The sequence below is a fragment of the Ammospiza nelsoni genome, chromosome 2, assembly GCF_027579445.1.
Source record: "Ammospiza nelsoni isolate bAmmNel1 chromosome 2, bAmmNel1.pri, whole genome shotgun sequence".
NCBI lineage: Eukaryota > Metazoa > Chordata > Aves > Passeriformes > Passerellidae > Ammospiza > Ammospiza nelsoni.
Window position 1 is genome coordinate 120,663,257 of NC_080634.1, and position 13,446 is coordinate 120,676,702.

A 13,446-nucleotide genomic window follows, 5' to 3' on the forward strand; every position below is an offset into this window, starting at 1 on the left:
GCGACTGTCGTAAAACCGGCCGTAAAGCGCGACTGTCGTAAAGACGGTCGTAAAGCGCGACTGTCGTAAAAGGTGCCGTAAAGCGCGACTGTCGTAAAGACGGTCGTAAAGCGCGACTGTCGTAAAAGGTGCCGTAAAGCGCGACTGTCGTAAAATCGGCCGTAAAGCGCGACTGTCGTAAAGACGGCCGTAAAGCGCGACTGTCGTAAAGACGGTCGTAAAGCGCGACTGTCGTAAAACCGGCCGTAAAGCGCGACTGTCGTAAAACCGGCCGTAAAGCGCGACTGTCGTAAAAGGTGCCGTAAAGCGCGACTGTCGTAAAGACAGCCGTAAAGCGCGACTGTCGTAAAAGGTGCCGTAAAGCGCGACTGTCGTAAAGACGGCCGTAAAGCGCGACTGTCGTAAAAGGTGCCGTAAAGCGCGACTGTCGTAAAGACGGCCGTAAAGCGCGACTGTCGTAAAAGGTGCCGTAAAGCGCGACTGTCGTAAAGACGGCCGTAAAGCGCGACTGTCGTAAAAGGTGCCGTAAAGCGCGACTGTCGTAAAAGGTGCCGTAAAGCGCGACTGTCGTAAAGACGGCCGTAAAGCGCGACTGTCGTAAAAGGTGCCGTAAAGCGCGACTGTCGTAAAAGGTGCCGTAAAGCGCGACTGTCGTAAAGACAGCCGTAAAGCGCGACTGTCGTAAAAGGTGCCATAAAGCGCGACTGTCGTAAAACCGGCCGTAAAGCGCGACTGTCGTAAAAGGCCCTAGGTAGGTTCTAGATACAGTTCTAGGTCTAGTTCTTGGTGCGTTCTAGGTATGTTCTAGATGTAGTTCCGTACACTGAATATGGTCTGGGTGTGGTCTAGATTACGTTATAGGTGCATTCTAGACTGCGTTCTAGACTGCGTTCTAGACTGCGTTCTAGGCATGTTCTGGGTTACGCTCTAAGTTTGTCCTAGAGCGCGTTCTAGGTACGTTCTAGATTGCGTTCTAGGTGTGCTCTAGATTGCGTTCTAGGCATGTTCTAGATTGCGTTCTAGGTGTGTTCTAGATTGCGTTCTAGGTGAGCGCTAGGTTGCGTTCTAGGTGAGCGCTAGGTTGCGTTCTAGGCACGTTCTAGACTCTAAATTGCGTTCTAGATTGCTTTGTATTGGCCTCTAGATTTGCGTTCTAGGTGCATTCTAGACATGTTCTAGACTCTACGAATCGTTGTAGATTGTGTTCTAGGTATGTTCTGGGTTCCGTTCTAGGTACAGTTCTAGGTACGTTCCAGAATGTTATGTTCTGTATATGTACTAGATATGTATTAAGTATGCTTCCGGATATGATTCTAGGTATGGCTCTATGTTATATAGAATTATGTATAATATATATTAATAATATATAATACATACAATATATAATTCTATATAATCTATATAATACAATATATAAAGTATATATTCTATTTACAAATATAATTGGTTTCACTCCAAGTATGAATTGAATTTGGCTGCTCAGTCATGCAACAAGCTGGTCCTTCATCTGAATGGATGTGCTTGCTTGAATGCTGGCCAGTGCCTGATGGCTGGAAGGCAAATGAAACTTTCCCTCACAAAATTGTGCAGTGGTATCATGGGTTGACTGGGAAAAAATAATGTATTTTCCTATGCCCGTTTCAGTTACTGTTGATTATTTTCAGATTCAGAATAGAAGCATAAATTGTCAAAGCAAAATACCAGGTGAGAATTCTCTGAGGAAGAAGGAAAAGCCAGGCGTTTTTATAATCCCTAAAAGTTTGTTCTTTAGAAGAATCCAAACATAAACTTAACTCTTGAGCATTTATGTTTATACAATTCATTGTACTCACAGGAAATAACATTAGGAATTGATTACTGCTGGTATCACCCCCTTCATAGCTGTGTGGACTAAGTTGATTCCAGTCATGTACAGAACTTGTGGGATTTTACTTCTTCAATTGTAATTGTTGTCCCAACCTCAATTTGAACCTGAAATGTCACCAGACTATCCTTTTTAGGTTAAAATAGAAAATAAAATATTGGAGCCTTTTGACTTCAGTAGTCTAACTCTGCTGAGTTTCCAGGATCCATCTGTAAATTAGTTTGGCTTTCAGCTTCCACTGTCCATAACATGTTCACTGTTCATAATTTTAACTTCAGACAGGGAACTGATGTTCAGGCAAAAATGGATGGTTTAACACATAGCTCTAGATATAGCTCTAGATATAGCTCTAGATATATAGAATTAGATATAATATATAATAATAATATATAATATATAAAATATATAATTATATATAACAATAGATATAATATTATCTATAAAGTATATATTCTATATAAGATATATTTCTATGAATACTATATATTTATATACATATTTTCAACTGCTTCTCAGATGAAAATGATTCAAGAACACTCCTCTTTCCAGACCAGTGACAAAATTGGATTTTCAGCAGAACAAAACACGTGTGAGCTCTCAGGTGGGGAGCTCCAGAGTCCTGAGCCCCCAGCTGATTCCAGTGCTGCCTTCTGTCTAATCCCAGCCTGTGTTGGCAACCTGCCCTCCCATTTCAGCAGAAATTCAGAGAGGTGAGCTGGAGTCACTGGGCACAGCACAGTGGCTGGAGCTCATCAGCCTGTTCCATACAGAAACCAGCTCTAGCAGAGTTATTCTGCTCCTGTGGTGTGCTCAGCTGGGCTGAGGTGAATCAGTCTGTTTGAATGGATTGCCTGGGAGCATCATGCAGTAATAGTCTCAAAGTGCATTGTCACCATATCCTTACCTGCTCAAGGAAAATTCCCTGGAGCTTTGAGTGCTAAGAACATGGAGTGCATGGAGGAATGGTTTCCTTCAGGCTCTCTGGTTTCCCAATATGTTTTTGGTGGCGACTGGTTCATGGAGAGGATGAGAAACAAGTATGATGTTCTGTAGAAGAAGGTTTATTAGTTCTGTTGGTCTCTGACTATATTTCTGTTATTAATCTGTTTTAGTTAGTAATTGGACAGGTCACCTGTGCATAGGACTGGGAGTTGTTATAACTCCTCTAGGTGAGGCTGTAGCATGTTTCTTCAATCCTTGGCATAGAGAGGAGTCAATACCATGTTATTTAATGGAGGCTGAAGAGTGTTTGTGCTCCTAAAATATTTGAGACAAGGAAGATCCTGTCCATAGTGGTTTGATAAAGGACAGGGATCCTACCCTTTCTGTCTGTCAGTGCTGACTCACACATGTTTGTTATTTGCACCATACCACTGCCTGTGTAGCTCTTAAGACCCCCTTAGGCATCCAGACACAGTCTGTATCTCAAACAGCCTAAAAATTCAATGATGGGATGAATTCTTTTGGAGACTATTTTTCTCTTATTAGGTTCCTATCTCAAGTGAACAAACTGCTTGATTTACAGCACTGTTGTTTGAGAGGTTCCCTTGTGTAGCTGAAGATTCGTGTAATTGCTACTTTGCAGCAAATAAAAAAAATTTCTCTGGTTCAAACTGCAATTTGACTATTTCTGATGTGTAGAGCCCATTATCAGAGCCTTGATGAGGCGCAGAACAGATTTGGATGAAAATGATGAGATTTGGATGAAATGGCCCTCCATCAGGGCAGGCTACAAAGATCCTCCTCTTTGAGGTATTGGCCCTTTTGATGCATAAAATGCATGAAAATTTGCTTGAAAAGTGCAAGTTGATGAGTAAAAGAGAATTCACAGTAATTGTAGTGAAATGAAAAAAGAAAACAGGCAAAAGCATTGGAAAGAATATGTTTAATTGCATGTAATTACTTGATGTGGGTTTCAGTCAGGGAAAAAAGGAAAAAGGAACATGCTAAATAGCGCTGGTGTGGCAATTACTCTTTGATGATTTTCTCAAATGACTGAACTTTGTGTATTATTAAAAAAAATAAAGATACAGCGACAACAAAAACAAAAAAAAAACCCAACCAGGAAAACCACACACACTACTTTATGTTGTAAGAACTTTGCTGTATCAGTCAAAATGCTCTGCCACCTCATGATTTTTGCATGTGTAGACAAAATGAACTTTGTTTCCTGGTAATGCTGTGTCAACATGCTAGGTGGGATGCAAGTTTAATAGTTTTAACTATCAGGGTGTGAGTAAAACATTGCCTGGGTTATCTGATAGCCTAAGCACTTTGAGATGGAGCTTCTCAGTTGAACAATTTTTTGACATGCCAGGTTTGCTGACAAACAAATCTGAACAAGTTGCAGTCTGGTGAAATAAAAATACAAGAGAAGCAGAAATAGAGGTCCAATAGAGGTGGGACAAGGTTCCTAGCACTAATTCAAATGGTTTTGTCTCTAAACAAGTAATCAGACTGTGGTGGTGTTTGAGGGTCCCCAGGACAAGGGAAGAAATGACATCTGATAATGCCTCATCTTCCCTGAGGAGGCTTCCAGTAAGGAAAGGACAAATGCGGGAGTCTGGGGCTTCCCTTCTGGGAAATTGAAAATCGAGGAAGAAAACTAGATAGGGACAAAGAAAACTGATGCTATCCTTCTGATAACAGAACTGAACTCATAAATGAATTTAGGACTGGTCCTCAGCATCTTTTAGGATTCTGTCAATGCACCTGTGACTGAGACTGGCAGTGATTTTCCCAGGTACAAAAATACAACTTCATTTCAATGTGAAGGATTAGTCAAGGTCCAGCTGTATTTTGCTTGGAAAAAAATTCTGCCTGCTATATCTGCACCAGAACAGGCTTATTGGTGGAATTCTTTTCTGCAGATGTGGCAATTTTTGGGGGGGCTGTTTTTGGTCCTAATCTGGATTATTTCTTCTGGTTTTTGTGATAACTTTCACAGATAGGCAGGTAACTGGTAGTATTCTCCCAGTCTAAGTAGGTTTCTAGGAAAATGGAGTAGTAATAAAAAAGTAGGCATAGCAAGCTAAAGAAAGAAAAGACCTGTGCTGCATCTTTGTAGCCTTTTTTTTATTTCACTGTGATGGAACACCACTCAGCTGAGTAGGGAAATATTGTCCAGTTCAGACTGTAATTGAGTAGAATCTGACTTATTTGGGGCTGAACACAAAAGTGAGGATAAATCAAGGAATTAACAAGACCGAGAGAACAGACTCTACTTTCCAAATCCCAGAGTGCCAGTGCTGGAAAGTTTATTGTAATGGAATTTCAAGCCAGGATTTCCAGGCTCAGGAGGTTTAGTTATTTTGGATGCATTTCAGATCAGCAGTGCCTGCTTGGCATGCTGTCTGCTCCTGTTGCAGCATTTAGTTTTGTGACAGGTTCTGTGTGAGAAACAAGAATGGCCCATATCAGCACACCTTGGCAGCTTTATTTCAGCTGTAGCATTTTCAAGGAGAAGTTCCACAGCTGTTATTCCTTGTAACCCTGGGCCGGTGTCTTTGCTTGAAATGGTTGAAAAGGACGTGCAAACTGAAGGCTCTTCCCCATAGAAAGGTGTCAGCTCAGCTGCTCTCGCTCCCAACGTGTGCAGAGTTACAAACACAGAGCCCTGGGGCAGCAATGCCATCAGCTGGCAGTTCAGCAGTTATAATTTACCACAGGGGATGGAATGGTTTTTTTGTGAGGGTTATCTTAGCAAGGCGCTCACTGGGGGACCCATCTGTTTCTGCTCATGTGCTTCCAAGGGTGACGTTTGCTAGCAGGGCCAAAAACCCCCCGGGAAACTGCATGTGAGCACAGTTCTCATGCGTAACCCATTGTAACTACATTTCCTCCTGTCTGTGATCTGCAGAACTCATCTGATAGGGAGTTTCTTTCCCAGTACTTTGGGTGAGTAGACTCACTAAATCCTGCTTCCTCTGTTTCTGCACTAGGGTTCATCCAGCACTGAGTACTGTGGGAATGTGTAAAATCAGAGGGGTTTGGGAAAGCTGCAAAAGGCAGGCCTCAGAGACAGCAGAACTGTGATCAGAGCTGAGCAGCAGCCATGAGATTGGTCAGCAGAAAAACTATTTAAACTGTGGAAAAGCAAGGACAAATAGAACAATGGTCTGTGTATTAACACTTGCCTAGAATGACTCCCTAAGCTACAGAAAGTTTATCTAGCAAGATATTAGGAAGTTCTAGGCTTAATACTGGAGCTCTGTGCATTGTGTTTAAGGCTCACAAGCAGGTATTGTATTTGAAATAAGCAAGCATTGTTTAACCAAAGGTACCTGTGCTTACAGTGGTTGGATAGAGCTACTGTCAATGTGCTTTTGCTTTGTGTGATTGGGCAAAAAACTGATAAAGTGAGTTGTGACATTGAGTTCTTGGTCTGCTGCCTGGGATGTGAGCTGGTGGCATCTTCCCATTGCCGTAACCATGGAATGAGGCTGATGCTGGAAAATCAAACGGCTCAAGGCAGTTCCCAGCAGCCCTGCCCTGTTTGTGATTTGTGCACAGACCCCTGCCAGTGTCAAGTACTTGGCACAGAGCTATGGTGAGAGGCACTGTGAAACTCCTGATCTCCTGCCTTCCTGCTTCCTCCCCATTTCCCTGATCCCTGAAAGCGTTTAGCCATGACAGCACTTCTCTTCACTTTAGCCATGACAGCACTGCACTTCATGTCCTAACAAGTGTTGGTTGCACAGAGGTAGTGCTGAAACTGTTGATGGTGCTGTTATTAGATGACCCCTGACACTCACCAACTAACTGAGAAACTGGAGACCATGAATTTCCCATTTCTCCTGAAATCACTTTCTTTCAGAAACTGCTGCACAGTCTTCCACACAACGCATTACTTAAAGGCAGAGATGAGAATTCAGGGAGTGGGGTCTGACTTCCAGCTGAGGTAATTGTGCAAGGCTACTGCCAGGGAAGAAGCGAGGCAATCCTGACTGGATTGAAAGCTGCCTCACTGTGAGCAACCCCTGAACCTGGAGAGAACATCTGAGTGCTTGTTAGGCTGCTGAGAGGTGGGTCTGACAGCTGCTCCTTGTGTGCATAAAGACACAGAAAGCACACAGTCCTGAGGAAGGGAAAGTTGGATGTTAATTGGCTCCGAGTGACTTCTGGTGCCAGGAATGCTCAGTATGGGATGATGCTGGGGATGTAAATGGCAGGAGAGAATTAATTGCATATTGTGAGTGAGGAAGGACTATGGTGCTCAGAAATGAGTTTAGCTTGTTTTGTTGGTTTTCTGGTAATTTTTCTAATTTGGGTTAATTTTGTGGTAGTGATTATGCCTAAATATTGTTCTAAGTCTGAAATTAGTACTGTGGTTATCTGTTGAAAAAGTTCTTAGTCTCTTATCAGGTTTTTTTTGTATATATATATTTGTATATATTTATTTAATTTAAATAAATATAAGTAAAAAAATATGATACAGAAAATATATATCTATTATTATATTAGAAGGTATTCTCTCTAATATATATAATATCTATGAATAAAATAAATAAAAATATCCATATAAATATCATTAAATTTTGAAAAATAAATTTACTTTCTAAATTTTAAATCTGGTTCAAATAAAGGGGTGTCCTTGGTTTTTATTTGGTTAGAGGCAGGAGTTTTATTTTAAATAATATAAGTAATATAGAAATGTGGATCTTAAGATAGAAATATATAATAAATATATAAAGAGAAATTGCTAAAGTATGAATATAAATTTATATATAAATATATGTAAGTAATAGGAAGAGTTGTAGTATAGAATATAAATAACATTATATGGGAATATAAATATAAAAATATGTAAATATAGTTTAAAAGAAAGGGAATGTTTTGGCTTTTATTTAAGTAGAGGCAGGGGTTTTATTTTGAATATTATAAGTGTTAGAGAAGTAAAAATCTTGACGCAGAAATATTTAATCAATGCATAAAAATATGTATAAAAATATATAAATATCTACTCGCATCAGATGTAATATAGAATATAAATTTATTTATAACTTGACATTGGTAAAGATAAATGTATAAGTAAGCAATAGACATTAATATACATTATAAATACAAATATGAATATAAAAATCAGACATAAGGATAAAACATATTTAAATATTTTTTAAAAGAAAGGGTTGGGGTCTTTTTTATTATTGGGTTAGAGGCAGGGTTTTTATTTTAAATAATATGAATGTAGATATTATTGTTATATATTTCTAAATATTGAGATATAAAATCAAGATATAAATATATATATATATAAACACAAAATTTAAGTAAATATAAATAATAGGAAGAGATGTAATGGAGAATACAAATAAGAGTATACATTAGTATACATTTTAAATGTAAAAGTGAATATGAACCTGAAAAACAGAATTTTAAAAAATATTTAAATACAGTTGAGAAGACTGAGGTTCTTTTTGGCTTTAATGTGGGTAGAGGCAGGGGTTTTATTTTAAATAATGTAAGTGTTACAGATGTAAAAATCCTAACACAGAAAGATATAATAAATATATAAAGATATGAGTAAAAGTATATAAAAATATAAGTAATAGGAACACATGTAACATAGAATATAAATTTATAAATAAATCGCTAAATATAAATGCAAAATCGATCATACATCAGTAAACATTTTAAATATAAATTTGAAAAATGTTTTTTTAAAAAAATTAAATACAGTTGAGATGAAAGGGGGTTTTATTTGCCATGTATGGGGTAGAGGCAGGGGTTTTATTTTGAGTATTGTGAGTGTTACAGAAGTAAAAATCCTAACAGAAATATATACTTACTATGTAAAAATATGTATAAACATATAAAAATAAATTTAAGTTTTAGGGATATATGCAATATGGAATAGAAATGTATTCATAAAAACAAATGTATAAATGGACAGTGTACATCAATATACATTGTAAATAGAAATGTGAATATTAATATGAAAAAAATTTTTTTTTAAATATTTAATTTTTTTTTTAAAGAAATTGTTGAGGTTTTGTTTTGTTTTGTTCTATTAGATTAGAGGCAGAAGTTTTTTTTTTCCTCTTCCCGGTTGTTTTGGGGCATTTATTTCAGAGCAGTTTTCGGCGGGGATCGCCCCTGTTCTTTTTTGCCGTCTTCGGTGCCCGCAGCCCCGAGGCGCGCTGCGCCCCCGGCTGGGGCGGGCGGCAGTGCTGCCGCCTTGTGGACAGAGCGCGGTACTGCAGCCCTGCACCGAGAGGCCGCCACCTTGGGAGTGGCGCGTCGCGGATGTCGCGGACTTTTGCTTGACCTTCTCAACAGGGCGGCGAAAAGGGCGGGGAAGTGGAGGACCGGGGTGGGTGTCACTGGACTGCCTGCATGGAATACCGACCCCGGCGCGGCCCCGGTGGTATTTTCTGTGACGTTTCAAGTGTACCCGACACATGCTGTGGTCTCAGCGGCGCCGCGGGCGGGCGTATTTCGGCGGGTTTGTGACAGGCATGTGGGGAAACGCCTCGCTGTGCCGGGGTCCTCTGACAGCCGCTTTCCCGCCCTAAGGGAGCCGAGCCGGGCCGAATTGTTCCGAAGAGCCGAAGAGCCGAGTGTGGGCGAAAACAGCCGAGTTTCCCCGAAGAGCCGAGTGTAGCCGAAAACAGCCGAGTTTCACCGAAGAGCCGAGTGTGGCCGAAAATAGCCGAGTTTCACCGAAGAGCCGAGTGTGGCCGAACACAGCCGACTTGAGACGAAGAGCCGAGTGTAGCCGAACACAGCCGACTTGAGACGAAGAGCCGATGATAGCCGAGTGTAACCGATAGCCGACTGTAGCCGACATTGGCCGCATTTAGACAAAGAGCCGAATATGACCGACTTTAGCCCAACCGGGCCGAGTTCAGCCGAAGAGCCGGAAAAGCCGAATTTAGACGAAAAGCCGAACCGAAACGCTTTTAGACCTAAGCCGAACCAAGCCTAATTTAGCCGAGTTTATTTAAACAGAACCGAACGACGCCGCAGCACTCTGCCTGCAGAGCGCCGGTGCAGACGGCAGGGGGCGGTGTATAAAGCGAGTATAAAATATCAACTGTATATAAGAAGGAATAAAAAGCTCTGTGTCATGTGCAGCAGAAGAAAATTTCAGGCTCCCAGGGAATAAATAGTTTTCTTTCAATCATTATAGTTTTGGGGTTTTTTTTACTCCCAGGTAGCCTGAAAGTTACTACTGCTGCTTTTTGATTCTAAAGCTAGGAAGGAAAACCAAGATTACAAATACAAGAAAAAGAAAGGGAAAGGGAAGGGGAAAAAAAGGAAAGGAAAGGAAAGAAAGCAGGAGAGCAGAAGGGAAGGGAAGGGAAAGGGGTGAAAAACAGCGTTAAAAAAAAGAAAAAGAGTTGGAGGGGAAAAGAGAGGGCATTCGGGAGGAGCGGTCCTGCCTCAGGTCCTTCCCCGCCCTGGGGCGAAGGACCCGTTTGATGCCCGGGAGGGACTGCAGCTCCCGGTGGCGGGGGACGGAGCCGTGGCTGTCAGCCCGAGACTACAACTCCCGGCAGGCCCTGCTGCCGGCGCGGCGTGTGACGCAACGGCTATCGCGGCACATGAGTGGCTACCAGCCCGAGACTCCAACTCCCGGCAGGCCCTGCTGCCGGCGCGACGTGTGCCGCAACGGCCGACGCTGCCCGGGATTTTTCTCTAAATCGGCAGTAAATACAGCTGAGTAAAATTAGCTTGGTTTTCTTCCTTCTTTTTTAACTGAATTGTTTTTATTAAAAATACTATTTGAATATGTAGAAAAAGTGGGGATGTCCTGTACTATATCCTAGCTTTTCTTGTTTATAGGGTGCTCAGAAAACATGCGTCCCTTAGAGTCCCTCAGAAAGGTTCTCAGTGCGATCTCTACCAAGGTATGTATTTACTAATAAGTGATCCCTTTAGATATTTGCCTGTGTACCTTTTCCTGTAATTCAGAGCTTGCGTTCTGTGGGTTTTATGATAAACCTGTAAAATATGTAAGAATGCTTTTGCAAGTCTGAATCGTTGAAGGCAGCAGTAAGTGGATTTAGAGCCTGTTCTTGACCAGACAACGGGAAAAAGTGTGACTTTGATGCTGAACTTGTTTTTTTCATTTTTCATTTGACTTGTCTGGAATGATTTAGGAATAGAGAGAGCTAGAAAAAGAGAGAAATAGAATTGATTATTGAGCACTCCTCAAATGCTCACCACGATTCAGTGTAGAGCCGAAGTGAAGGGTGATGGAACAGAGCTCTGTGCTTTAGAAGGAAATAAATTTAAACCTGACCTCCGCACAGAGTCTCACTAACTTCTTTTGTTTTAAAATACAAAATATTATTAGGAAGTGTTGGAAGTTAGTGTTTTGGGAAAGAAACGGCAGTTCCACAGAACATTCCATTTAACAGAGGCTCTGGGAACGATTCATGTTGTAACTGCTGTCACTGCAATCAGTTGGTGGTTCAGCCTTGAAATGTGCACTTGCCCTTCTATAAAGCACTGTTTTGTTTGCCTTTCAGTGCTGTGAGTCTTGATAAATTGGAGAAGAGCCCAAGAGAAATTTTTCATCCCTTGATATAAAAGGTAGGAAGTGACTTTTTTTGGTTTGGTTCTTTTTCTTTATTATTTCCTGGAAATAAAAGTAATTAAGTATAGGTACTACTGGTTTGTTTCTTCCAGTAGCAGATGATAACAATAGCAGTAGTAATAGTAAAAATAATAATAGAAATAATAATAATAGCAATGTAATACTACTTAAACTGTCTTTATCCATTGAACTGGCCATTTCAAATCAAAACTTCTAAACACAAATCAAACCATCATCCTCGTAGAATCTTTCACAGCAGTGGGCTATAGATCCTGGTTTTGTTGACAGGATTTATTGGTTCTGGAATAGCAAGAGGGAAGTACAAGCCTAACTGCTTCTAGCTCACAGACCCATCCAGTGAATACTGCTTTGTGTTTTGGTGGGCTTGTGATGACTTTGAAATCAATTGCTCATTCCAGTAAAAAAAATTAATGTTTTTTTGAACCTGACAGCAGAAATAACTTTAGGCACCAACTTAATAATAACAGATCACCAATTTAAGTTCATAATTTTATGCTGTACTATCAAAGTTTAAAGGTAAATTTTTACTTATTAGGAGATGGTATAAAGTGTATGTTCCAATGTGTTGGATGTATGCAAAGGTACATACGTACCCGAAAGTCCTTAGAGGAAACAAATTTTTACGTCTGCTGTTTGATTGTTTATCATACAATATTTGGTTTTATTTCCCAGGGATCGGTGAATTTTAACTTTGGAGTCCTCTGTGCTAAGGATGCTCAGCCTACAGATGATGAAATGTTCAGTAATGGTGAGTTTTTCACCTTCTCTTTAATTGCTATGCTGATCTGAATAAGAAAAAAACAAAAGCAAGAGAAAAAAAAAGGATGGTTTATTATTTTTTACGCTGTTATGTTTGTTTCCTCAGTATTTGCTGCAGCTCTGCGAACCCAAGCTTTGGGTTCCTTCTGTCCCACTGGGAGTTGCCCAGTTTGGTTGCATCTGGTGAAATTCACCCTGAGACCTTACAGAGCTAGCTCAAACTACGTGAGAGCCATTTGCAGTTCTCTCCAGACACCTGGAGAATGGGTGATGTTTCTGAGGGTCTGGCAAGTATACTTCTATCAAAACTCAGTCTGTGAAATTTCTGGGGAAAACCCTTCTGTGTCCTGAAGGGTTCAAACTCTGGTGAGGATCCAGTTATCAGGTGCTCACCTGGATGGTTCCAGCTCTTAAAGTGAACACTTGTACTCTTACCCTGTAGTTTACATCTATTGTATTTTTGTTATTTTGCAAGATTTTACGGCTTTGCAAAATATTGTGCATTTCACTCTTTGGAACCTCTCAGATCGTTCTTTGGTGCAGCACCACCCCATGGGACACTTGGCTGCCGTCCTGAAGGGGTTGGTCGCTAGAATTGTAAATCCTGGAGAGTTTGTAAGTCTTCTGTCCCCAGGGAGATACCATGCTTTGTTTACTTTTGTTCTGTTGGTTAGGCGCTGCTTCTCATTGGAAGTATGAATTTCAAACTACCCTGTTCTTATTTTAACTGTTTTCCTGGTTCTCTCCCTACGGCAGGGAAAGACTCTCGTATCCTTGTCGTCGGGCTCGGTGCTGTCCAAGAAGATGCAGAGACTAAAAAAATCATAAGAAGCAAAATACGACTGCAGGGAAAAGAAGCTGGAGAGAACAGGAGGTGATATTGTTATCCTTACCCTGTATTAGAAACATCCGCTGTGCTTTGATGCTGGCAGCTGCCAGGGGCTTGTTAGCTCTTTGTAGGCAGGTGTAGGTGTTCACTTGTAGGTTTTTTCTCTGGACAAGTCAATTCAAACTTTGCTAAGCTTATATTTGCAAATTACTCTCTAGCACAGTCCAGCATGACATTTTTGAATGTTGTAAAAATACCATGTTACTTGGAAATTGCTAATGATGAGAAGCTTTAGGGAAAAATAAGATGTCAGGGTTGGGAGATGTGAGAAGAATTTTGAGGGGATGTTAGACTGAAATAAAGCACACTTGAAGCTGGACTGGCACGCTGGCAGATCCCCTATTAAACAGTAGTGCTGAGATTAGCCTG

The 13,446-nt window shown here is 40.7% G+C and overlaps 1 long non-coding RNA gene across 3 annotated transcripts in view; it reads left to right on the forward strand.

The window, feature by feature from the left end:
• The window catches only part of LOC132070249 (uncharacterized), a 32,789-nt gene extending 19,975 nt beyond the window's left edge, over nucleotides 1-12,814 (forward strand). For 2 of the 3 annotated variants that reach the window (XR_009417923.1, XR_009417921.1), the window contains one exon: nucleotides 12,102-12,814. This is a non-coding gene — a long non-coding RNA (uncharacterized LOC132070249). The remainder of the gene's footprint in view (nucleotides 1-12,101) is intronic. The other variant, XR_009417922.1, reaches the window with a different exon arrangement.
• The last annotated feature ends 632 nt before the right edge of the window (nucleotides 12,815-13,446 follow it).